This window comes from Ranitomeya imitator, chromosome 4 (assembly GCF_032444005.1).
Source record: "Ranitomeya imitator isolate aRanImi1 chromosome 4, aRanImi1.pri, whole genome shotgun sequence".
NCBI classification, from domain to species: domain Eukaryota; kingdom Metazoa; phylum Chordata; class Amphibia; order Anura; family Dendrobatidae; genus Ranitomeya; species Ranitomeya imitator.
Genome location: NC_091285.1, coordinates 148,211,923 through 148,239,175, shown reverse-complemented (window position 1 = coordinate 148,239,175; position 27,253 = coordinate 148,211,923). Strand labels below are relative to the sequence as shown.

Genomic DNA, 27,253 nt, shown 5'->3' with positions numbered 1-27,253 from the left:
TATACACAGCATTACTGATAATTATAGAGCACACACTGATAAGAATCCATTTGTCTTCTTCCTCACAGAGATCTCAAACCTTCTAACATCATGGTGGCGGCGACGGGCCATTTAAAGATTGCCGACTTCGGACTGGCACTTGAGAACATCTATGGCGACCGGACAGCCACCGAATACGCTGGGACACCAGGCTTCATTGCTCCCAAGATGCTGGCTGCGGCTGAGTACAATGCTGGGGTAGACTGGTACGCATTTGGCATCATTTTGAACATTATGATTACCAGCAGGTCCAAATACCATCGGGGACTCTTCAGTGCTTCCAGCAAAGAGGCGAAAGACATCATTAAAAAGGTCAGTACATGATATAAGTTATATTACTGTTATGTTATTGTGTGATTAACTGTGATGTTATCTGTTATTTACTATTTTATCTTGCTCCGTTGGTGGAAGGGAGTAAAGGTACCGTCACATTAAGCGACGCTGCAGCGATCTAGACAACAATCCCGATCGCTGCAGCGTCGCTGTGTGGTCGCTGGAGAGCTGTCACACAGACCGCTCTCCAGCGACCAACGATGCCGGTCCCCTGGTAACCAGGGTAAACATCGGGTTACTAAGCGCAGGGCCACGCTTAGTAACCCGATGTTTACCCTGGTTACCTGCGTAAACGTAAAAGAAATCAAACAGTACATACTTACATTCCGGCGTCTGTCCTCTCCGGCGCTCTGCTTCTCTGCACTAAGCGCCGGCCGGAAAGCACAGCGGTGACATCACCGCTGTGCTTTCCGGCCGCTGCGCTTACACAGTGCAGAGAAGCACAGCGCCAGGGGGACAGAAACCGGAATGTAAGTATGTAGTGTTTTTTTTTTTACATTTACGCTGGTAACCAGGGTAAACATCGGGTTACTAAGCGCGGCCCTGCGCTTAGTAACCCAATGTTTACCCTGGTTACCAGTGAAGACATCGCTGAATCGGCATCACACACGCCGATTCAGCGATGTCTGCGGGAGATCCAGCGACGAAATAAAGTTCTGGACTTTCTGCGCCGAACAACGATGGCACAGCAGGATCCTGATTGCTGCTGCCAGTCAAACTGAACGATATCGCTAGCCAGGACGCTGCAACGTCACGGATCGCTAGCGATATCGTTCAGTGTGACGGTACCTTAAGGGTATGTTCACACGTTCAGGATTTCCATCCTTTTTTTTTCCTGACTGTTTTTTAAAAAACTGCAGCTCTTGGCAGAAAACGCAGGTCCTTTTTTTGGTCCTTTTTTGGTCCGTTTTTGATGCGTTTTTTGATGCGTTTTTTGATGCGTTTTTTTGATGCAGTTTTCTAGCCAGAGTCTGTGTTTTCTAGGAATTTTTTTAGGGTTAAAATGGCTGAAAATACCCTAACCCTACCCCTAACCCTAACCCTACCCCTAACCCTACCCCTAACCCTAACCCTACCCCTAACCCTACCCCTAACCCTAACCCTAACCCTAACCCTACCCCTAACCCTACCCCTAACCCTACCCCTACCCCTATTCTAACCTTAGTGAAAAAAAAAAAAAAAAAATTCTTTATTTTTTTTATTGTCCCTACCTATGGGGGTGACAAAGGGGGGGGGTGTCATTTACTATTTTTTTATTTTGATCACTGAGATAGGTTATATCTCAGTGATCAAAATGCACTTTGGAACGAATCTGCCGGCCGGCAGATTCGGCGGGCGCACTGCGCATGCGCCCGCCATTTTGCAAGATGGCGGCGCCCAGGGAGAAGACGGCCGGACGGACACCGGGACGCCGGGTGAGTATAAGGGGGGGAGATTAGGGCACGGGGGGGGCATCAGAGCACTGGGGGGGGGCATCGGAGCACTGGGGGGGGGGCATCGGAGCACGGGGGGGCGGGATCGGAACACGGGGGGGGCAGCCACACTCCGCCCACGCACTTCCGCCCGCTCCCCGCACTTCCTGCTGCAGCGGTTCTGCACATCAAACCGCAGTAAAACCCGCAGATATATTTTTGATCTGCGGGTTTTACTGCGGTTTGGACCTCACAATGGAGGTCTATGGGTGCAGAACCGCTGCGGCTCCGGAAAAAGAATTGACATGCTCCTTCTTTTTTCCGGGAGCTATTCAGCGCGTCTTTTTTTTTACAATTTCCGGACCATGTGCACAGTGTGTCCTGTTTTCCATAGGGTACAGTGTACTGTACCCTGCATGGAAAACAGCTGCGGAACCGCAGCGGCAAAACCGCCGCGGTTCCGCGGTAAAAAACGCACTGTGTGAACATGGCCTAAATCTTCCTCGTTGTAGGTCAAATGTTTACGTGTTCAATGTATTGTAGCGATGTAGTAATGGAATATATTACCTGTCATGTGGTAGTCTAGATTTCAGAAAAAAAACACTAATATATAGCGTTTTTTTATAATTAAGTATTTTTAAAAAAATTATATTTAGAAATATGTTATATACTGTAAATGTAATTTTATTTTCTTCTTTTGCAGCTCCTCCGAGAAGATCCTGCCAGGCGCCTTGGAGTCAACGGTAACATCAGAGCCCATAGGTTTTTCCAGCGTATTGACTGGGACTCGGTGGAATCCCTTAGAATGTGTCCGCCACACGTTCCTGTGCCAGCAAGTATTAGAAGAGATGTTTTATATAGAAGCATAGATTTAATCTCTTTTTCCAAATTCATAATGTTACTAATAAGAGTGATTAGGGCTGGCCTGAGCCTTCCTACTATGCTGGGATGAGGATTATGCCACTAATATTTCCTTTAAAAGTGTAATGAATCTGGGGTCACATTTGTTTGTGGAGAGATTGGAAGCCCCCATACATGTTAAATGATTGGCAGATAGTGACAAAATCTGCCGATCATTGGATGACATATGTAGAGGCTTCTAGCTTTCCTGAACTTTACTCTATACTGTTCTGTATTCACCTTATTGTGCTTTCTTTTTATCTTACAGCCAAGCAACATCCAGCGCGGCTCCAGACCTTTCAATCTTCAAATTCTGGAAGCAGCAGAGGCTAACAACTCAGCCCTCTCAGCAGACCACCAGGCCTTATTCACGGGGTTCTCATTTACCAACATCAGCTGGAAAACCCCAAACCATCCACCAGCTCTTTAATACCATCAGAGCAAGCTGTCTTCCTGAGACCCAAGAAGAACATCAAAATGAAGAAGATCTGGATGGAGAAGCAGGACCTCGGCAATCAGGAATGAAAATTGTCAGGACCCAAGCAAGGATCAGGACTCCAGAAGAACACCAAAGATATCCCTGTTCAAAAGGATGGCCACAAAGATGGATGAGGTGAGGAGGTAAGTGCCCAGTGGGGGCTTTCATGTGTGGCATTATGATGTGCCTGGGAATACCATGCACACTACATGCCCCTGACAATCAGAGCCTTATGATGCTATATGTATAATGTTACACTATATATATACTACATAAGAGATAAGAAACCTTCTAGTTATATTTACCGGTGACTATCGGTGACAATAACTACACTTTTCCCCCTCCTCCATAGCAACTCATAGAGATGTTGTGGACGACGGGGAAATAAGGTGTGCGATGGCTGGCTATTTAGGGGTGGAGGAGGCCAGTTTTTTTGTTTTTTTTTTAAATCATAGCATATAAAGCTATATTGCTTTGCTATGTAAAATAATTATATTTACCGGTGACTACCGGTGACTATAGTTATACTTTTCCCCCTCCTTCATACCAACTCATTGAGCTGTCTTGGGCGACGGGGAAATAAGGTGTGCGATGGCTGGCTATTTAGGGGTGGAGGAGGCCAGTTTTTTTTTTTTTTTATTTTTTTTTTTAAATCATAGCATATAAAGCTATATTGCTTTGCTATGTTAAATAATTATATTTACCGGTGACTACCGGTGACTATAGTTACACTTTTCCCCCTCCTTCATACCAACTCATTGAGCTGTCTTGGGCGACGGGAAAATAAGGTGTGCGATGGCTGGCTATTTAGGGGTGGAGGAGGCCAGTTTTTTTTTTCTGTTGTTTTTTTTAAATTCATATTATTTAAAGCTATATTGCTTTGCTATGTAAAATAATTATATTTAACTGTGACTATAGTTACACTTTTCCCCCTCCTTCATGACAACTCATTGAGCTGTCTTGGGCGACTGGGAAATAAGGTGTGTGATGGCTGGCTATTTAAGGGTGGAGGAGGCCAGTTTTTTTATTTGTATTTAATCATAGCATTTACAGCTACCATATTTTTCGGACTATAAGACACACTTCTTTCCTCCCAAAATGTGGAGGAAAATGGGGGGTGCATGTTATACTCCGGATATATTGGCTCTGGCTGTGGTGGGGAGGTGTGGGAGCGGTATTGGAGGAGCACCGGGTCACAAAGGCAGGAGCTGGCAGCTCTGGCTAACTCCTGTGCCCACTGCTAAAGAGAAATGAATATGCACTGCATTCCACGCCCATGGGCGTGGAGGGCAATGAATATTAATTTCTTCCTGGCCTCCTGGTATGATTGATTGGCCCCATCCCCTTGCTGGTATGATTGGCCCCATCCCAGTCCTAATATCCATGGCACCATCAGAAAACATTAAAAAAGCAAACCTTTACTCTTACCTTCCTCCTCTCCCTTGCAGTCGCAGCATCCTGCTCCGGTGCCATCAGCTTAAGGCTATGTGCACACTTTGCAGATTCCACTGCGGATTTTTCCGCAGCGGAATTGCAAAATCCGCAGTGAAAACCCATCGCGGTTTTTACTGCGGATTTATCGCGGTTTTTACTGCGTTTTCTTCTGCGGATTTTCAACTGCAGTTTTCTATTGGAGCAGCTGAAAATCCGCAGAAAAGAAGTGACATGCTGCGGAATGTAATCCGCAGCGTTTCCGCGCGGATTTTTCTGCAGCATGTGCACAGCGTTTTTTGTTTCCCATAGGTTTACATTGAAATGTAAACTCATGGGAAACTGCTGCGGATCCGCAGCGGTCAAATCCGCTGCGGATCCGCAGCAAAATCCGCAAAGTGTGAATATAGCCTAATGCTTGTAAGGAGCGCATATCAGTGACATCATACGCTGCTCACAAATAGAGCACAGCTGCCGGAATGCTCACAAGCCAAGGTGTTCATCAGAGATCACTGTGAGTATCCATTCCTCTACAGTAGCGCACACTGTCAGTTGCCTGCTCCCTGCTGTGGCCGGCGGTCACGTGTGCCGATACATAAGAGAAATTAATATTCAGAATTCAGAATATTAATTTCCCTTAACCCCTTCATGACCTTGGGATTTTTCGTTTTTCCGTGTTCGCTTTTCACTCCCCTCCTTCCCAGAGCGATAACTTTTTTATTTTTCCGTCAATTTGGCCATGTGAGGGCTTATTTTTTGCGGGACGAGTTGTACTTTTGAACGACATCATTGGTTTTAGCATGTCGTGTACTAGAAAACAGGAAAAAAATTCCAAGTGCGGTGAAATTGCAAAAGAAGTGCAATCCCACACTTGTTTTTTGTTTGGCTTTTTTGCTAGGTTCACTAAATACTAAAAATGACCTGCCATTATGATTCTCCAGGTCAATACGAGTTCATAGACACCTAACATGACTAGGTTATTTTTTATCTAAGCGGTGAAAAAAAATTCCAAACTTTGCTAAAAAAAAAAAAAAAAATTGCGCCATTTTCCGATACCCATAGCGTCTCCACTTTTCGTGATCTGGGGTCGGTTGAGGGCTTATTTTTTGCATGCCGAGATGACGTTTTTAATGATAGCATTTCGGTGCAGATACGTTCTTTTGATCGCCCGTTATTGCATTTTAATGCAATGTCGCAGCGACCAAAAAAACGTAATTCTGGCGTTTTGAATTTTTTTCCCGCTACGCTGTTTAGCGATCAGGTTAATGCTTTTTTTAGTTGATAGATCGGGCGATTCTGAGCGCGGCGATACCAAATATGCGTAGATTTTATATTTTTTTTATTGATTTATTTTGATTGGGGCGAAAGGGGGGCGATTTAAACTTTTATATTTTTTTTATTTTTTAAAATTTTTTTCAACTTTTTTTTTTACTTCTGCCATGCTTCAATAGCCTCCATGGGAGGCTAGAAGCAGGCACAACGCGATCGGCTCTGCTACATAGCAGTGATCTGCTGATCGCTGCTATGTAGCAGAAATGCAGGTGTGCTGTGAGCGCCGACCACAGGGTGGCGCTCACAGCCACTGGTCATCAGTAACCATAGAGGTCTCAAGGACCTCTATGGTTACAACGGAGACGCATCGCCGACCACCGATCATGTGACGGGGGTCGGCGATGACGTCATTTCCGGCCGCCCGGCCGGATGCGGTAGTTAAATGCCGCTGTCTGCGTTTGACAGCGGCATTTAACTAGTTAATAGGTGCGGGCAGATCGCGATTCTGCCCGCGCCTATTACGGGCACATGTCAGCTGTTCAAAACAGCTGACATGTCCCGGCTTTGGTGCGGGCTCACCGCGGAGCCCTGCATCAAAGCAGGGGATCTGACCTCGGACGTACTATCCTGTCCGAGGTCAGATAGGGGTTAAGTATCGGCAAACAAAGCAGGAAGCAGGCGGCTGACAGTAAGCGCTACTGAAGAGGAATGGAAACTCACCATGATCTCTGATGAACACCCGGTGAGTATTCCGGCAGCTGTGCTCTGCTTGTGAGCAGTGCATGATGTCCCTGCCATGTTCTGCTTACAAGCATTAAGCAGCTGCTGGCACCGGAGCAGGACGCTGCGACTTCTAGGTAGTGGAGGAAGGTAAGAGTAAAGGTTGTTTTTGTTAATCTTTTCTGATGGGACCATGGATACCAGGACTGGGATGGGGCCAATCACACCAGCAAGGGGATGGGGCTAATGAATCATACCAGGAACTGGATGGGGCCAATGAATCATACCAGGAACTGGATGGGGCCAATAAATCATACCAGGAACTGAATGTGGCCAATTAATATTACAGGTACATTGTAACATTACTGTACATTTTAGCGGCTAAACCATTTCGTCTTGCCATGCCAGACGTCCATTATCAGAAACAAAATAAGCAGCAAATTTATCCCTCATTTGGGCAACTTCTATTGAAGTCTTCAGAGGGTGATCTTGGTAATCACGCAAGGTGGTAGTAACAGGGTCCTCTAGTTCTAAGTTTGGTTGCTCTTTAGCCAGGATGTAGTTGTGCAGAACAACACACGCTTTCACAACCTCATCAATAGTATCAATTTTTAGATTAATGGCTGTTCCCAAGATGCGCTATTTAAAGACCAGCAATCCAAAGGCACACTCCACAGTTCTTTGTGTCCTTGTCAGTCGGTAGTTAAAAATCTTTTTTGTGTGATTTATGTCCCTACTTGAGTACCGTTTTAGGTGGTTGGCACACATTTGGAACGCTTCATCCTCAACCACAACAAACAGAATTGGCAGTCCTTTGGTGTTGGGAAAAGATTGTGGCGGTGGAAAATTAAAATCATTACCATACAAATGTTGGCCCATATCAGAGTTTTTAAAAGTCTGTGAGTCATTTCCTCGCCCAAATGACCCAACGTCCATGGTGACAAATCTACAGTCAGCATCTACAATCGCCATTACAACAATAGAAGTATTTTTTATAATTGAAAAAATCATATCCGCTTCCAACTGGTTTCCTAATGCAAATGTGTTTCCCGTCTACAGCCCCAAAACAGTTAGGAAAATTACAAATGTCCATAAATTTTGATGCATCTTCCATCCACAGTTCCGTTGTGGGTTGGGGGAGGTATTCCCCACGCAGAGCATCACATAAAGCACAGCAGATGTCTGCAACAATCCCGGAAAGGGTGGACACTCCAATGCGGAATTGGAAATGGAGAGATAATTAGTGATGAGCGAACGTGCTCGCCACTACTTGGTACTCGCCCGAGTATCACTATGCTTGGTGTACTCGGCGAGCACCGAGAATTTCCGGGATTATTCCGCGGGAGCTCGGGTATCCGCCCTGCAATTCTGGCACTTTTTAGAGCACCAATGACAGTGCAGGGATTGTCTGCCATGCACTGTAATGCCACAGCCATCTTTGTTGTGGTATTACAGTGATTGGCTGGCCACACAGAGTCATCAGGTCTATCAGAGACCTGGTGCCGCCCTGCTCGCCACATTCTGCTCCAGACTTAGCGAGTGTAGGGAGAGCTGCTGCTGAGAAAGGGTGAGAATTGTGCTTTTAAGAGTTAGTGTAGGTCTGCAACTGTTCAGTCCACAACTCCTGAGAAACCAACAGTCCTTTTTAGGGCCAATTCGGGGGTCCCGAGATTGCAGCGCTAGTTAGGCAGGGGAGTCTATGTGCGCATATCCACATCAGTGCAAGGCCTGCAGGCACTGTATGTGCGCACATAGCTTTCACTGCATACCTCCAAAAGCTCCATTACTGTCTGCTACTGCTGCTTAACATATTTCTAGCTGCAGTTTTCCGTGGCTTTTTTTTTTCTTCACCTGATACCTGCTCCTTTTAATCTAAAGCAATCCATAGCCCCCTTTTCTCCTTCGCCTCATTGGGGGACACAGACCGCGGGTGTATGCTGCTGCCAATAGGAGGCTGACACTAAGTGATACAAAAAAAGTTAGCTCCTCCCCTGTAGTATACACCCTCCTGCTGGCTCTCAGCTAACCAGTTCTTGCTTAGTGTCTGTAGGATGCACATGGGTCTGTTTCAGACCCCAACGTTTTTATTTTATTGTTTACTTTTCTGTAAATTTTTATTTTTTAATTAACGGAGTGAAGGGGGCGACGGTTCCTTTCAAGGTTCCGATCTCCCCGAACCATCAACAGGCGAGCACGGCGAGTATTCCTCCCCGTACCCTCTCCTGCGACGCGGGAAGCCATGCCTGAGCTCACTTCAGGGGCGACGGTTCCTTCATGGTCCCGATCTCCCCACACTAGCAGCAGGCGACCACATGGAGTGTCGCCTCCATGTATCCTCTCCTGGAGCCAGGCCTAATGCCGGACAACTGGCCCTGTCCACCCGGACTGAACTCCGTGGCTGTACAGAGGCCCCTCTCTATGGCGTCCGAGCAGCCCCCACTGTCCCACCACTGTGAAAGCGGATGGCACAAGGAGGCGGACGGGTCCTCTCCACCTCCCTAACAAAGGGATGATGGATTGAGGCTTATCCCTGCACCGTCCACGCTGCACAGAACAGCGCTGAAACCCACATCCGCGGCGGCTCCATGCCGGGACGCGCATCAATGGTGAGTGGATCCATCTTCAGTGGGATATCCACATGCTGACAGGCAGCCTCAGCCACTTCCCTGTGGCCCACCTCTCTGAGGTAACGCTCTGGATGGCTGCAAAAATTTAGTCCCCGGCTTCGGCCAATTTGTAGGCCGCATCCTGGAAGTCTTGCCTGGAACGACCCACTGGTGACGTCCGTCGGCTACAGAAATTTAGGCCCCGGCTTAGGCCTATTCAACATTGTGTCTGTGGCTCCGCCCTTCAAATTGGCGCTTCTCGCTCTCTGCGAGATTTTATCAACTCTGCAGCTCCCGGTGGCCATCTTGGTCCACCCGGCCAGCTCACACTGGGGTGACAGTATTTTTGCATTAAAGGGGCACATCGACTCTACATCAGTACCCGGGTAAGGAAGTACCTGGTCTTAAAGGCATATGGCCAGTATTCCCTGGTCTTAAAGGCGTATGACCAGCATTCCCTGGTCTTAAAGGCGCATGACCAGTATTCCCTGGTCTTTAAAGGTGCGCGACCAGTATTCTCTGGTCTTAAAGGTGCATGACCAGTATTCTCTGGTCTTAAAGGCGCATGACCAGTATTCTCTGGTCTTAAAGGCGCATGACCAGTATTCTCTGGTCTTAAAGGTGCATGACCAGTATTCCCTGGTCTTTAAAGGTGCGCGACCAGTATTCTCTGGTCTTTAAAAGTGCGCGCCCAGTATTCTCTGGTCTTAAAGGTGCATGACCAGTATTCTCTGGTCTTAAAGGCGCATGACCAGTATTCTCTGGTCTTAAAGGCGCATGACCAGTATTATCTGGTCTTAAAGGTGCATGACCAGTATTCTCTGGTCTTAAAGGTGCATGACCAGTATTCCCTGGTCTTTAAAGGTGCGCGACCAGTATTCTCTGGTCTTTAAAAGTGCGCGACCAGTATTCTCTGGTCTTAAAGGCGCATGACCAGTATTCTCTGGTCTTAAAGGCGCATGACCAGTATTCTCTGGTCTTAAAGGTGCATGACCAGTATTCTCTGGTCTTTAAAGGTGCGCGACCAGTATTCTCTGGTCTTAAAGGTGCATGACCAGTATTCTCTGGTCTTAAAGGTGCATGACCAGTATTCCCTGGTCTGAAAGGTGCATGACCAGTATTCCCTGGTCTTAAAGGTGCATGACCAGTATTCTCTGGTCTTAAAGGCGCTTGACCAGTATTCTCTGGTCTTAAAGGCGCATGACCAGTATTCCCTGGTCTTAAAGGCGCATGACCAGTATTCTCTGGTATTAAAGGCGCATGACCAGTATTCCCCGGTCTTAAAGGCGCATGGCCAGTATTCCCCGTTCTTAAAGGCGCATGACCAGTATTCCCTGGTCTTAAAGGCGCAGGACCAGTATTCCCTGGTCTTAAAGGCGTATGACCAGTATTTCCTGGTCTTAAAGGCGCATGACCAGTATTCTCTGGTCTTAAAGGCGCATGACCAGTATTCTCTGGTCTTAAAGGCGCATGACCAGTATTCTCTGGTCTTAAAGGCGCATGACCAGTATTCTCTGGTCTTAAAGGCGCATGACCAGTATTCTCTGGTCTTAAAGGCGCATGACCAGTATTCTCTGGTCTTAAAGGCGCATGGCCAGTATTCCCTGGTCATAAAGGCGCAGGACCAGTATTCCCTGGTCTTAAAGGCGCTTGATCAGTCCGAGGAGCCCTCCGCCGCTGACCCCAGCTTTATCCTCTAGTTCCCCTCAGTGGACTTCTTCACTGACCAATCCATGGTTCTCTGACCAAGAGATTGAATCCCTCTGTGTATCCTCTGTGTTTGGAGTGCTCGCAGGACCAATATACATGGCCCCTATCCTACATGGGAGCCGTCGGCTAGCAGGGGCCGCAAGTATTCTAGAAATGTGCAGGCGTCTAGAAACATACAGGCATCTAGAAAACGGAAGTTTTTCGTTTCCTGTTCCCTCACCAATGATTTGTAGACAACAAGGCTCTGAATATGGATTGGATATTGCCTGAGCTTGCCAGAGCTTCAGAGACTAAACTCCCTCGAGAGAATTTGCCATTCAATTCGGATAAGCGATTCACTGGACAGAAGCCTCTACGTGGGATGCCATGCCTGGCCTGTTTTTTAAGGGCGACCGATCCTTTAAAGGGCACGATCTCCCCACACCATCAACAGACGAGCACACGGAGTGTCTCCATGTTTCCTCTCCGGCATCCAGGCCTAACGCCAGACAACCTGTCCTGTCCACCTGGGGACCTGAACTCTGTGGACATATAGAGGCACCCTTTTTGGCGTACGAGCTCCCCCCTCTGCATCACCACTATTTAGTGGATGATGCAAGAAGGCGGACAATTCCTCTCCACTTCCCTGTTAAGAGGTTGATGGATCGAGGGTTCCTAATTTTTATCTCTGCACCGTGAAAAGAGGAGATGGCAAGAGACTATGACCTGCTGGATGCAGCCGCACATTCTGCCATGGGGCAGTTGAACCGGGTAGAATCTCCTGTGGTATACCTACCAGTATCCCTACCTGATGGGTCATCAATTAAAAATACCACGCACTGTCAGATAGCAAATCTGGTTCGTTCCGTCTTGCGGCTTCGGGTCCAGCGCTCTATCCTCCCTAGCGGCCGCATGGATTGCTAGAGCAATGGTCTCCTGGCTGGAGACCTTAACTAACTTGATTCACACCAGCAACAACTGGCCAATCAAATCCTTTGAGCGTGAGACTGACAAGGGATTGTATAAGGATTGTCCAGCACAGTCTAGATCTAAGGGATCTTGGTTCCAAACAGGGGAACGAAAAGTAAGATCGACCCTGGACCTCAATCTTCTAACAACCTTTGACATGGTCCTCCTTCTTTGGATGGAGTCCCTCCGCTCAGCCATTACTTCAACAGAAAAAGGTGCAGTTTCCGGCATCCATCGACATTCGGGTTGCTTGCCCTCTGCAAAAATTCCTTTGCCTTTCCATTCGTCAACAGCATTTTCAAGTCACAACCTTGTCCTTCGGCCTTGCTTCCGCACCCAGAGTGTTCGCTCGGGTCATGGCGGATGTCATGTTTCTCTTGCACTCTAGAGGCGTGCTCGTCCTGCCCTGTTTGTGTAGTCTAGCCGCCCTTCCAGGACTACGCTGAGTCGTCTATATCTCTTGCGATACCTTCTCTCCTGGGCTGGCAGCTACACTTAGACAAGTTCTCCTCATTTCCAGCCCAGCAGATATCCTTTTTGAGGATGATCCTGCACACTTCTAGAAGGATGGTAATTCTTCCTCGAGACAAGGTCATGGCCCTTCAAGAGGGAGCTCGCGCAAGGGGAGTTCTGAGGACTTGATTACTCACCCCCTCATTTCATTCGATTTGCTAAGAGAGTTCTGAGGAAAAATGGTGACGACAATGGAAGCGGTTTCCTTCGCTCCGCTCGTTTTCAGCAAGTCAAACAGACTTTCAGACAATAGTCTCTGAGCTCCTTCATCCAGGGCCTTTCTCCCGGTTCAATGGTTATTAGTAACTACCAATGCCAGTCTTCTTCTCCCCATCATTGTTCTGGAGATCCGAACGGTAGTCTTACAGCAGGTCCACTGCCTTCTGGCGGGTCACCCTATCCGAATTCAATTGGATAATGCCACGGCGGTGCCTTACGTCAGTCATCTAGCATGTACCCACGGTCAGGCGCCATGACCGAGGTACCTCACTTTCTCTGATGGGCCGAAGTCTATTATTCGGTGATCTCGGCAGTATATATCCCAGAAGTAGAACTCTGAACGGCAAACAAATTCAGCCGTCAGGGTTCCGCCTCAAGTCAGTGAGAATTTCACCCCGAAGTCTTCCATCAGACCTGACCTTACTGGAGCTCTCCAGTTGTAGGTGGGATGACATCCAGACTGAAGGCCAATGTACTCGAGTTCGTGGTTCGGCCTCGAGATCCAAGAGCCATCACTCTCCATGCTCTGGTTCTGCCGTGGTACCAGTTTCCATAACTCCCCTTCCACTGCTTCTGAAAGCCTTTCGGAAGCAGAAAGGGGCCCCAGTGATCCTCAGAGATCCGCACTGACCATGTCCGTTTTTTGTTTGCGGAGCTAGTATCTTCTCGTCTTATCGCAGCACAACTGCAAGTAGGGACTTTCTCACAGGGAGTATTCACACGTAGTTCTTCCCTATCGCATACCGTTAGATCATTGGGACCTTATTATTCTCCTAGGAGCCTTACAGTAGGCTCCTTTTTCATCCGGGCAGACTTTACTATCAGGGAAAGTCGTCCCGTTCTCCTCTGCGATATTCTCACTCTGACGAGTCTTCGGAGCTAGCTTCTCTTCTCTTTCAGACTTTTTTCCCTTATTACCTTCGAGGCAAGGTTGTCCTCAGGCCATCTCCATCCCTTGTTACCAAGGTGGTACTGTATTACCACTGTTATGAGGGCATAGTTCTTCCCTCATCTCTTTTGGCTCCAGTCCACATAATGGAATAAGATCCCCCATATTCTGGACGAAGTGAGTGCTCTGTGTAGGTACGTCTTGAGGACGGCGTCCTTCTGAAGGTTGGACGTTTTATTTGGGCTTCCTGACGGTAGAGGAAGGCTTCCTGACATTTTCAGGAAGGGTTTAGCTATTTCATCGACCATGATAACATGGTGAATTCTTTTCACCATCCAGGAGTCCTTCCGTGCTAGATGTCAGCCTATCTCCCTGTCTATCAAGGGATCTAGGCACCAGGCGTCAGCAAGGCACGCCTGCAAGCTTGCGGATTCGTCCAGTCCGCATGCATTCTTTAAGCACTATAATTCCCACACTTCCACAGATGTGAGTCTGGGCAGGCGGAATCTGTAGGCCGCGGTGGCGCACTTGTAAGTAGCGGTTACACAGGGCCTGATCTATTGTTGTCCCCACCCAGGGACTGCTTTGGGACGTCCCACGGTCTGTGTCCCCCAATGAGGCGAAGGAGAAATAGGGATTTTTGTGTACTCACCGTAAAATCCTTTTCTCCGAGCCATTCATTGGGGAACACCGCTCCCACCCTGTTATTAGCTTATGCTTGTTTTTTAGAATATGACATGCTATACGCTCATATATTGCTATTGTTCTCCTACTGCTTTTGCACCGAACTGGTTAGCTGAGAGCCAGCAGGAGGGTGTATACTACAGGGGAGGAGCTAACTTTTTTTGTATCACTTAGTGTCAGCCTCCTATTGGCAGCAGCATACACCCGCGGTCTGTGTCCCCCAATGAATGGCTCGGAGAAAAGGATTTTACGGTGAGTACACAAAAATCCCTATATTTTAACATTTATTTGCTTGTTCATGCTGCCTACTACAGCCAGGTTATTGAAATCTAAGAACATGCAAATCTACCTTCTTTTTTTGTCCCAGACACCAGATGTGAGTGGGCAAAAAAATCTTTTTTTTTGTATCATAGCCAACTTGTTGACACAATTTAGTTGTGCCCCAAAAAATCAAGGCCACATTTACATCAGTCTGTTATCAGAGGCTGACGGCTGGTGTATCGGTGGTGGAAAAATCGTAGCTCACAGGCATAAGTTTCATAGTTCTGTGTGCTAGCCTTGTTCCACTCTTTTTTTTTTTATTATAAAAATTCTCCAACCCCCCCAAAAAAAAATTATACAGTCTGTTATGTCAGGCTGAGGCCTGTTGTATCTGTGGTGGAAAAATTGTAGCTTCGCAGGCATAAGTTTCATAATTCTGTCTGCTAGCCTTGTTCAATTTTTTTTTTTTTTTAAATTATCCAAAAAACACAAAAAAAATGATAGTCTGTTATGTCACGCTGAGGCCTGGTGTATCTGTGGTGGAAACATCATAGCTTCGCAGGCACAAGTTTCATAGTTCTGCCTGCTAGCCTTGTTCCACTCTTTTTTTGTCATTTTAAAAATTCTCCAAAACCCCCCCAAAAATTATACAGTCTGTTATGTCAGGCTGAGACCTGTTGTATCTGTGGTGGAAAAATTGTAGCTTTGCAGGCAAAAGTTTAATAGTTCTGTCTGCTAGCCTTGTTGTACTCATTTTTAATTTTTTGCCAAATTTCACATACAAGAGAAAAAAAAAATTAGACAGTCTGTTATCTGTGGCTGCGGTCTGGTGTATCTGTGGTGGAAAAATCGTAGCTTTGAAGGCATACTGATCAAATATAATTTTGCTCCAAATAAATACATTTGTGTTGAGCTTTTCAAGTAGTTCTGTAGTCCATTTAAAATGGGCAAGGCAAGGGGCAAGGGACGGGGAAGTGGACATGATGCAGCGATGACAACAATTAAAGATGCATTGCAGGCAGAGCATAAGGATATGGATGAAGGAATCATACAGGCGGATTACACTCTGCCCAGCCTCATGTCTTCCCAATGTAGATTGGTAGGCAATGAGGAGGAGGAGGAAGAACAGGAGCTACTTTCATGCACTATAGACGATACTACAAGCACAGCTGTCATACCGTCTGTACAGCGGGGATGGCCTGAGGACAGGGAGGAGAAGGACAGCATGGTCAGTCGTTCTGTTGGTGAGGACATGGAAGTCTTACCTGTTAGCGGTCTGGCGCGCATGGCTGACTTTATGTTGCGCTGCGTTTCACGTGACCCCCGCATTATAAAAATGTTTGGTGACACTGTTTACTGGTTGGTGACACTTCTAGACCCACGCTACAAGGAGAACTTTCAATCTCTTCTGCCAGAGGCAGAGAGGTGTACTAAAATGTTGCAGTACCAGAGGGCACTTGTAGCAGAATTACTTAGAAAATTCCCATGTGAGAAAGCTGGCAGCAGACGTCAGAGTTTGTTGTACAACCAAGGAGTCCAAGCGAGAGAGACAGAAGTACAATCCAGCTCAGGCAGGGGAACAATGGCCAAGTTCTGGGACAGTTTTCTCAGACCATCCCATCGTGCCGGGACAGAGGCAAGGGGTGCTGTCACAAGAAGAGCAATGTTTGGGAAGATGGTGAGGGAGTACCTTGTAGATCGTACAAATGTCTTCCAGGATTCCTCTGTGCCTTTTAATTATTGGGTATCCAAGCTGGACACGTGGCATGAACTGGCTATCTGGGCCTTGGAGGTCCTGGCCTGCCCTTCTGCTAGCATTCTGTCAGAGTGGGTTTTTAGTGGTGGAATTATAACAGACAAGCGCATCCGCATGTCAACTGAAAATGCTGACAGGCTGACTATTATAAAAATGAACAAGGGCTGGATTGGGAAAGACTTCTGTACACCACCAAGTGAAAACAGTGAAACATAACCTCAAATGTATTCTCTGTTTTGGGGAGGTGTATTATCATGCACCTCTTCAACACCACACATGGGTATACGCTTCCGGATTTGGTCTCTTTGTTGTTATCTTCCTCCTTATCCTCATCATCATCCACAACCAGTAGAACACCACGGTGAGCGGATTCCTTGATGCCAAAGTCACAATTTTTTTTTGTACAAGGGTGTTTTTATGATGCTTGTTACTAATTGAAAACCAAAACAAATGTTACTCCCACAGGGGGAAATGTCATAAAAAAGAGATGTAACATAGTAACATAGTAACATAGTTAGTAAGGCCGAAAAAAGACATTTGTCCATCCAGTTCAGCCTATATTCCATCATAATAAATCCCCAGATCTACGTCCTTCTACAGAACCTAATAATTGTATGATACAATATTGTTCTGCTCCAGGAAGACATCCAGGCCTCTCTTGAACCCCTCAACTGAGTTCGCCATCACCACCTCCTCAGGCAAGCAATTCCAGATTCTCACTGCCCTAACAGTAAAGAATCCTCTTCTATGTTGGTGGAAAAACCTTCTCTCCTCCAGACGCAAAGAATGCCCCCTTGTGCCCGTCACCTTCCTTGGTATAAACAGATCCTCAGCGAGATATTTGTATTGTCCCCTTATATACTTATACATGGTTATTAGATCGCCCCTCAGTCGTAATGTACTGTACGTCTATTATTCCCATTTATTCTTATATTTTCCATTTTCCCTATCTCTGGATAGTCCTCTCATGAGGTAGTGTATACCTCTAAAATAGAAAATTATTCAAAGACTTTTACGTTAAATTTATATTTATAGCCCTGTGTCTGAGCTGTTGCTAGGGACAAACATATCTCATTGGACACATTCTGGCTTCAAATCTATGAACCTGTGTTTGCCCCTCCCTTTTGTTATTTACTTTCATCGGTGGATTCACATTTTGTATTTATTATTATACTCGACCACTAGATCACCAGGCTTAACGTCTTCTGTGCCGCTACAGGCAGTCAATTTTTTGGCAAGGGTGTCTATGATGCCCATAGTATGTTTTTAAAAAATGAATCCCCCTTGGGGAAATGTGTGCCAGCCCATGCACTGCGTGTATGGGCATTACAAGTCTAGGAGACACAATCCTTTAAATTGGGCCTAGTTTTTAATGAGGCCTTCAGCAATGTCTCCTCATTCTCCACCACTAGATCACCATATTATATTTTTTTAAAATGTACCCCCATGGGGAAATGCTTGTTAGCTAATACACTTAGTGTATGGGCATTACAAGTCTAGGAGACCCACTCCTTTAAATTGGGACTAGTTTTTAATGAGGCCTTCCTTCACCTCTCATTATTTTCCACCACTAGATCACCAGGGTTCACATGTTCCGTGCTGCTACAGACAGTCAATTTTTTGGCAAGGGTATCTATGATCCCCATGAAATATTTTTTAAAAATTTACCCCCATGGACAAATGTTTGTCAAGCCATGCACTCCATTACAAGTCTCAGAGACCCACACCCCTGCATTGGGCCTACTTCTTAACTCGGTTTCCTGCAATGTCTCTTCCTTACCTGCCACTAGATGACCAGGGTGAACGTGCTCTGTACTGTTATAGCCCAGTGAATTTGGGGCAAGGAGGCCTGTGATGGCACTAGTTTACTAAAAAAAGGTACCCCCCATTGGGGAATTGTTTGTCAGCTCAGGCACTCCATAACAAGTCTCACAGACCCACACCCCTACATTGGGCCTACATCTTAACTCGGTTTCCTACAATGTTTCTTCCTTACCTGCCAATAGGAGACCAGGGTGAACGTGCTCTGTACTGTTTTAGGCCGGTGAATTTTGGGCAAGAGGGGTTGTGGTGGCACTAGTTTATTTATTAAAAAGATACCCACCTTTGGGGAATGGTTTGTCAGCTCATGCACTCCATTACAAGTCTCAGAGACCCACACCCCTACGTTTGGGCCTACTTCTTAACTCTGTTTCCTGCAATTTCTCTTCCTTATCTCCGACTACATGACCTGGGTGAACGTGTTCTGTACTGTTACAGGCCACTGAATTTTGGGCAAAAGGGCTGTGATGGCAAAAGTATATTTTTAAAAAAGGTACCCCCATTGGTGAAACCACATCCTTGTTGGAAAAGACTTAATAACATTTGTGTACCTTAAAGAGCTCACTTGAAAACCTCCATTTTGTGTTGCCTGGTTGCTCACATTGGACATAATACACTTCATATAAATTTGATAAAGCAATGCTGTTAGTTTGGCTCAGTAGTTCATTACAAATATTTCTTTGTCCACTATATTAGTTTCTCTCCTTGAGAGCCATAACTTTGGCTGCATCAAATGGTAAGAGTTCAAGACAAAAAAGTGATGGCTGAATGCTTGTAGATGCAGAGGACTTTATCAAATTTGGCTGAGATAACTTGTATGAGGGAGACTGCATGTTCATTCTTTCTTTCTAGGATAATAAACAGGAATAATAATAAATGCTCTTTTTATCTGTAAAGTAATTATTTGAAAGGATGTCAGATCATCTATTGTGTCTCCAATATTTACTACACAGCCAAACGGAACAGTTATGGAAAATTGAGCATGGGCACAGTTATGTTTTAGAACATCTTCACATTCTTGCAGTTCTCACTTTTATTTACGGAGTACATTGTAACAGCTATTTTTAACATTGCTTACCTATAGGTCAAGAAGATTGTCATGATTGTCCAGAGTACTCAATGGGTTAAGCTTAGGTTTTTCTAGAAAGGCTGAATATAGATATGATTGCTGTTAATAATGTAGTGCGAATATACAAATGGCAATTTTGAAACCAGATTGAAATATACCGAATGCATTCAGACAATTACATAGCTGCATTTCTTGTAAAACGTTTACAGATGTGAAAGACAATGATCATAGTGACACAAACAGTTCTAAGCTTCTATATGTCTGTTATTTGTCATTGTAAAACATTAAGGTTTACTGAACCTCTGCCTGTGATGGTTTTATCTAAATCCTTGTAGATTTTATATTCTAAGGGTTTATGGTCCCTCGTCTGATGACTCCATGATATCTCTGTTTCATCCGACCTTGAAAGTTGGCCACCTGAAGGGCCGGGTGAAACTAGAGTTACTACATAGTGTAAATCACTATATAAGACCAGAGAAACATGACTAAGACAGATGCAAAAATTGGGGTGCCTGTACAGTGTGCTCATACCTGCATAATTGGGGACGCCCATGTAGTGTAGCGAATCTCCCATGGGTTCTCTGTCTTGGTGTTGCTTCTCTGATATTCCAGACTGATTATGTTTAAAAGCCTCTTGGTGATGATGTAACTATACTGTATGTAGTTAATCTTTATATATACTTAATCATTATATGTATTTAATTCTTATATGTACTTAACCTTTGTATGTTAACATATACAAAAGTGTACGCACTCATACTATTCAAGCATACTATTCCTTGCATTTTGTACTTTGAAATAACATTGTGTTGTATTGCAAGTATTAGCCTTCTTTAAAGCCGTATCTGAACCTTAGTGTTAAAAACTTGGCAAATAAAGTTGCCAAATTCTCCTGTAAATAATTCTGCAAAGAGGGAACCATCATACCATTAAAAAATACAAAAAGTTGATAGTCCTTCAATGTAGTGCATCCTGCTCTCAACATATTGTTTATCTGATACAATAACAGTCAAAAAAAATATAATTATCTTCAAGTATTTCTGTGGAGAAAAAGCATACTTTGCATGGAGGTGTAATTAATTTTTTAGCATGGAAATGCCATTTACTTTTATATGTTGGAATTCTTGCACTGAAGCCCCATTAATAATCACTTGGGTAGATTAACTTAGACCTTTTATGTCAATCATTGGCGACTTATGGATGTACAAAATGCATATTGTGAAGTGGATTTTCCTGGGCCCATCCAGTATGTGGGTTCCAAGGCGTAATGGCGTGCTTATGACTATGCAGCAGGGCACTTAAGTAAATTCCATGTGCACTGCTATGTTATGGTGCAGAGACTAGGTTCCCAAACCATCCAGTATATAATATAAAAGTCTCGCACTCACAAAAGTGAAAAATTGTATATACTTTATTTGGTTGTTTTTATGTTTGTTTGTACACTGTATTTTATGTATATATTTTTCTTTGAACATTGTAGTGACTGATGAAAGCTCAATAAGGGCTGAAACGTTTCCAGTGTTACCTTAATACCAATAAAAATCTATGAAGCAATAAGATTTAAGTTGAGTGCGAGACTTTTATATTATATGCAGCAGGGCAGACATTGTTGTCACTGTGTAAACAAAGGAGTACGGGAGTACAAAATGAATATTGTGAAGTGGATTTTCATGGGCCCATACTGTATGTGGGTTCAAAGGTTTATTGGGGTGCATATGAATTGGTAGCAGGGCAGGCCTTGAATTCAATGCAACATTTTTTCAGGAGGCCCTCCTGGACATCTTATGAAAGGGGTATTGGGTTGCGTTGTAATTCTTGGCAGCCCATCCACTCACAGCCTAGGCTACAACAGTTTAGGAGACCCACTGTTTAATAATGGCCCTTTAAGAAGATTAATGCCGCCTGATGAGTCCCTCCTTCATAAATGAAACAAGATGGGTCTGCTTATGTGTCACACACCACATGGCCAGCTAGGGGTTGTTAAATGTTATAATGACATTTCCCAGTGAATGCATTTGTAGTGGTTGTAATCAATATTAAAGTTGAAAAACACTTCAAAAACGCTGCGTCTGAACTAAGCCCAAGTGGGGGAGGAACATTTCGGTCTGGGGTTAATAATTTGGCCTTACAGGCAAGTCATTAACCTGCAAAGGATGTACGTTAACATATTTCCCAGCAAAGTCCGTTTTGGTTTCGTTTTAGTGTGTTTTTTTGTGGCACCGGGAAAAATGACATGAATCTTGGAAAAAATTGTTTGTCGCGGTAAAAATACTCGGGTCTGCCATAGACTCGTTGAGCTTGTTGCTTGGGTCGAGTAACCGAGTATTCCAATCTGCTCAACCCAAGCAACGAGCACCCGAGCATTTTAGTGCTCGCCCATCACTAGTTAAAACTAAAAATGTATAAGTTGTTAGAATATATTTTTTAACACTTTATATTTTATTACTTTTTTAAAAGTTATATTATTAAACTAGCCCTATCTTTAAGATCTAAGCCTAAGGCCAGGTTCACATTACGTTGGTGCAGTCCGTTCAATGCATGCGTTAAACGGACTGCACCAACGCTAGTGCTCTTTAAAGATCGCGTTATGCGATCACGATAGCGCAGATGCTCCACCTGCGCTATCGGTGATGGACCCGGAAGCGCGGCAGACCATGTCCGAGGGTCCGTCACAGAATGACGGCATATCGCTAACGCATGCCGATTATGACATGCGTTAGCGATGCGCTACATAATGACAGTCAATGGGTGCACTAGCGCATCCGTTACATAGCATTAGTGCCACTGTGTAACGGATGCCGTCAGCGCATTGCCATTGATGCAATGTGAACCCTGCCTAACCCTAGACCTAAGTCTAACTCAAACCTTAGTCCCTTTTCTAATCCTAAACCTAATATTAGCCCTAAGAATAGCACTAGCTATGTCCCTAACTAGGGTTAGAAAAAGTGTAAAAAAAATGGCTCTTAGTAACAAAATTATTCAATGCTGTCTTCATTCATTAGCTGCTAATCTTCTAATCTTCTGTCATCTCAGTCCCTGTTTATGCAGAGTGCAGCAGTTGAAATGAGTTTGTCTTCAGCTGCTGCACTCTGCATAGGCAATGACCAAGATGACAAAGCCCACTCCATTATATTGAGAGACTTGTTATCTTGGTCATGTTCTTTACAGAGCACAGCGGATGGCAAATCTCTACTGCAGCGCTCTGCATGGCAGAGCTGGGAGGAAACGCACTGTAATGGTTTAAGAGGGGACGCTTGCTGTCGCCACTCATTTGACAGTGGAAATTTTGCAAATCCATAGCCTTTGGATCCTGGGTGAACCACCCCTGTGGTCCCCCTAAAATACTGTTTTTTATAGCTACCTTATTATCCCATGATAGAACATTGAAACAGCAAAGGACTCCTCTGTTTTCCTCCTCAGAGACAGATCAACCATACAAAAATCTTATGGGATTGTAAGGTTAGGGGCTTTCCTGACAGTGCTTTTCACACAAATTTGCTTATACTGCCCTTCAGTGAAAACCTATGCAAATGACTAAATATCACTTACAATGGCTGCATTGTAGTGGCTTATAGAAGGGGGAATTGTAAAGATTCTGTCAACTGCTATTCATTTCAATGTATTATGCATTAGTAACATAGCAGGGAATAAGAACGAAAAGGGTATCATCATCATTTTTCATCACATGGTCATCTGGTAGTACCAGACTTTCATTGTATAAGGGCTGTTCGAACCTTCAATAATCCACCAAAATCTAATGTCAGAAATGTCCCCTGGATATTCTTTTGTAGGAAACATTGAATTATAGGCTAACTGTATTCTGGAAAACACAGCATCATTTGGCTGTTCCATCTGAACCACCGAGTTGAATACAGAAGTTTAGCTTTTGTTGTTTGGCCCAATAAAATTCATTTATTGTTATTGTTATACATTTTTATAGCGCCATTTATTCCATGGCGCTTTACATGTGAATACGGGGCAAATATAGATAAATACATTAAACATGAGCAGATAACAAGGCACACGAGTACATAAGGAGGGAGGACCCTGCCCGCGAGGGCTCACAGTCTGCATCATAAGCTGAGGTTTTTCCCTTGTTTTCTTTGATTTATTGGTTGCAGTCTATTGGACTGTAGCCTACTTTAGACTATTATTACATTCATACAAAGCTTCTTTTTTTTTTTTTTTTAATTGTAGCAAGAAAATTCAACAAGACTGTAACCTAAAAGAGGCATACCTACAGAACTGTAGGAAAATTGGTTAATGAGATTGTGAGTTCTTCTTTTCAAGCAAGACTACGTCAGTAAATATATTTAAAACCAGATGTACATTTTTGTGATATGCAAGGTCGACTCTGAGTTGGGTGACAAAGCCCTAGTAGGCCCATTTTCGCTCACTATGTGCCTGTGTAGTAAAATTTCATAAACTGCAAACACCAAATTGGTTAAAAAATGTCACTGTATGGCAGTGGCAGAGGCATGTGTTTAACACTAGAGATGAGCAAATATGTTCGGAAAACGATCGCTGAATCCGAATGTGCCATATTTGTGCCAAATTTATGTTTGACAATCATTTTTGAACATATTCGCTTATCTGTACTCTGACTCCAATGGCGTTCGGCGAATATTGCAAATATGGCGATCGTAATCCAAACCGAATATTGAAGTATTCGCTCATCTCTATTTAACACACACGATCTGCATGAGAATCAGTGTCCAGCCATTTTTTTTCTCTACAGCTTTTTTTTTTTTATTTTCTCATCAACAAAGCCATATGACACCTTGTTTTTTGCGGGATGAGTTGTAGTTTTGAACTGAGCTGGTTATTTGGAAAAACTCCAAATGAGATGGAATTGAAAAAAATAACAAGCAATACAACACCTTGACAGTTCCGCCATTGTTTTAGGGTTTCAGCTTTTACAACTTGTACTTTACAGAAAAATGACATCCTCACTTTGTTACATAGATCACAACAGTGATGATTTTACCAACGTTACATATATATTTTTTATCTATGTTTTCCTACTTAAAAAGAAAAAAAAAGTGCAAAAAAATTGATTTGCTGTCGTATTGTGTGATTATGTGAATTTGAATTTTGAAGTATGAGCTGTAGTTTTTACTTTTTTGGGTCCATATGACTTTCTGATCTTTTTAGCTCATTTTTAAGGGTAAACAAAGTGACAAAGAAACAGTGAATCTTCCTTTTACATTTTTTCATGATTGATTGACGGCAGCATCTAAGGTATTAAACACTTGTAAGCAGTGCTTGCTCTAACCACAGCAGTTAGGTGCCGGCTGTGTAACACCCACAGTGCATGGAGCAAGTTCAGCTCTTGTGTCATGTGTGTATGGCCGATGTTTCTGATTGAAATCCAAGACGCGTGACCACCCAGGAGCAGTGAGCCCCGAAAAGTGCTCTGATTTGCTGTTGGGAATTATACACTATATGAAGGTGTCTGCTGTTTATTTTCACAACATGCATCTGGTTTCTTTTATCAAACAATTTGGACCTAAATATTTGGCATTTTTACATTTTTATAATGTATACTCAAATATTTCACATTCTGCCTCAAGAACATTTACATATTTCTCAATATAATACAGATTTAAAATTTATAAAATTTAAATCTTAGGGTACATGCATTTGGAACTTCAAGCAAAATATGAAGATTTGTACTCATCATGGAAAGTTAAAACCTACAAATTTTTAATAATCTATTTAACTAAAGTGTATAAAACAAAGCATCCTGCTACACGCCAAACGTCCATCTGAGCTGTATCTAAACAGTTTACAGTTTAAATGTAAGCTCAACGTGTGACGTTTACGCATTAAATAAGAACAAGATTAGGCCTCTTTCACACTTCAGTCTTTTTGTTTCAGTCAAAATCCGTTGTTTTGTGAAAAAACTAATTTGTCCGCTGGATCCGTCTTTTTTTCATAGACTTGTATTAGCGACGGATTACGACTGATGGCCTCACGTTTTGTCCGTTGTGCGCTGGATCCATCGGAATTTGTTTATCCATCGTCTGGAGAGGACAGACAAAGTAACAATTTTTGTCTACATCGAAAAGTCGGACGGCGATGGGTCCAGCGGCGTCCGACGTTGGCTAAAATGGAAGCCTATGGGCGCAGGATCCATCACTGTCCATCAAATGACGGAATCCAGCGACGGATTCCATTTTGTTTTACACTGAGCATGCTCCAAATCTGTATTTAGTAGCCAATTGGCCAGACAGCCCCAAATCTATATAAACCTGCCATGTGGCTTCATTCCTCAATGTGCCAGCAAGAAGCATACAAGCAAGAAGCCTGCCAGCAACCTGCCTGATGGATAAATGCATAGATGGTCACAATATTTGCTAGAACTCCTTCCATTTCTGCCACTAGCTCTACAACCTCTCAAAGATGGGGTGTTAAAACACTCAATTTATAGGTTTCCATTATTTTCCAGTAACCAATCACGTTTTGGAGCCTCCCATTTGAAGATATGAAAAAACGGATCCGTCGAAAAAATGGATGAAAAGACGGATGCAACGGATCCAGTTTTTTGACAAAGACATATAGCGGATCCGTCGAAAAACCGGATCCGTTGTTTCCGTTTTTCACTATTTTTGACAGATCAGTCTCGACGATGGATTTTGACTGATGCCAGAAGACTGAAGTGTGAAAGAGGCCTAAGTTAGCTTGACTTACAGACGCTAATCAGCATGCCCAGTTTTATATATCATAGAATCCTAGAATGTTAGATTTGGAAGGGACCTCAAGGTTTGTAGTGTCCAACCGCCTGCTAAATGCAGGATTCACTAAACCATCTCAGACAGATGCCTCTCCAGACTCTGTTTGAAGAATTCCATTAAAGGAGAACTCACCACCACATCTTGTGGCAGCCTGTTCCACTCACTGATCACCTTCACTGTCAAAACGTTTTTTTCTAATATCTAATCTGCATCTTCTCCCTTTTTCAGTTTCAGTGCATTGCTTCTCATGTTTCCATGTTCAAATGAGAATAATGATCATCCTTCTACACTGCGACAACCCTTCAAATATTTGTAGACAGCTTTTAAGTTTCTTCTTAGCCTTCTTTTTTGCAAGCTAAACATTCCCAAATCCTTTAATTGTCCCTCATTGGATATATTTTGCAGTCTGCTCACCATCCTTGTAGCTCTACTCCGAACTTGTTCCACTTTTTCAAAGTCTTTTTTAAAATGTGGTGCCCAGAATTGAACTCAGTATTCCAGATGAGGTTTGACCAAGGAGGAGTAGAAGGGGATAATTACTTCACGTGATCTAGACTCTATGTTTCTCTTAATACGTCCTGGAACTCTTTGCCTTTTTTGCTGCTGCATCACGCTGTTGACTCATGTGCAGTCTGTGATCTATTATTATACCCAAGTTTTTTTCACACGTGCAGTTGCTTAGTTCTATTCCTCCTATTCTCGTACAGATGTAATTTTTGTTTTTCTTGCCCAGATGTAAAATCTTGCATTTTTCCCTGTTAAATACCATTCTATTAATTGCTGCCCATTGTTCAAGCTTATCTAGATCCTTCTGTATCCTTTCTCTGTCTTCTCTAGTGTTAGTTATCCCTCCTAGCTTTGCATCGTCTATAGATTATTAAATATAATAATTGTAATGAATTTGAATATTTCTTGACGAGTGCAGGATCTTCTGGTTTTCCTTAGTTTACTTCAATGTTAACTATAGCTGGAGTGCTTTTGTTTTCTCTCCTCCATCTGATATTGTAAGTGTAGATCTCTTAAAATTAAAAGTAACGGCGAATATAAGAAAATTGTGATATATGTTATCTGAGAATTGATATTCTTTCTCCATTTAAGAAATATTTATTCCTCTTCCCTGCTTTCTGAACTCACCATTTACTCTGAAAATCCAGCTTAACCTTCGTAAGGCTGCATAATTTTACAACGTTAACAGGCTGCAAAGGTACAAAACTGCAGAGATGTCACAAAATTTCAGCCCTCTACGGCTTTTCGAAAAAAAAAAAGTTATTGCATTTTAAAACGGAATAGTTACAATTGTACCTACTCAGCCGGACGAAGGTTAATTTAGTGAGCTAGTTTCACAGCTACAAAGTTTAGTACTGCTATATAATGACCTCTATATTGCTGCTTTTGACAGCCTGCTAAATAAGGTATGAAGAGCAGGAATAACTCTCCTTATGCGGTGTATGGGAG

General features: G+C 43.8%; 1 long non-coding RNA gene across 1 annotated transcript; it reads right to left on the bottom strand.

Annotated features, from left to right (window-relative positions):
• Positions 1-2,460: 2,460 nt before the first annotated feature.
• Positions 2,461-22,477, bottom strand: LOC138673988 (uncharacterized). Its single transcript, XR_011320409.1, has 3 exons — positions 22,423-22,477; positions 19,071-19,141; positions 2,461-2,608 (listed from the first exon to the last, which is right to left on the bottom strand). It is a non-coding gene; the product is annotated as an uncharacterized lncRNA (long non-coding RNA).
• Positions 22,478-27,253: the final 4,776 nt, after the last annotated feature.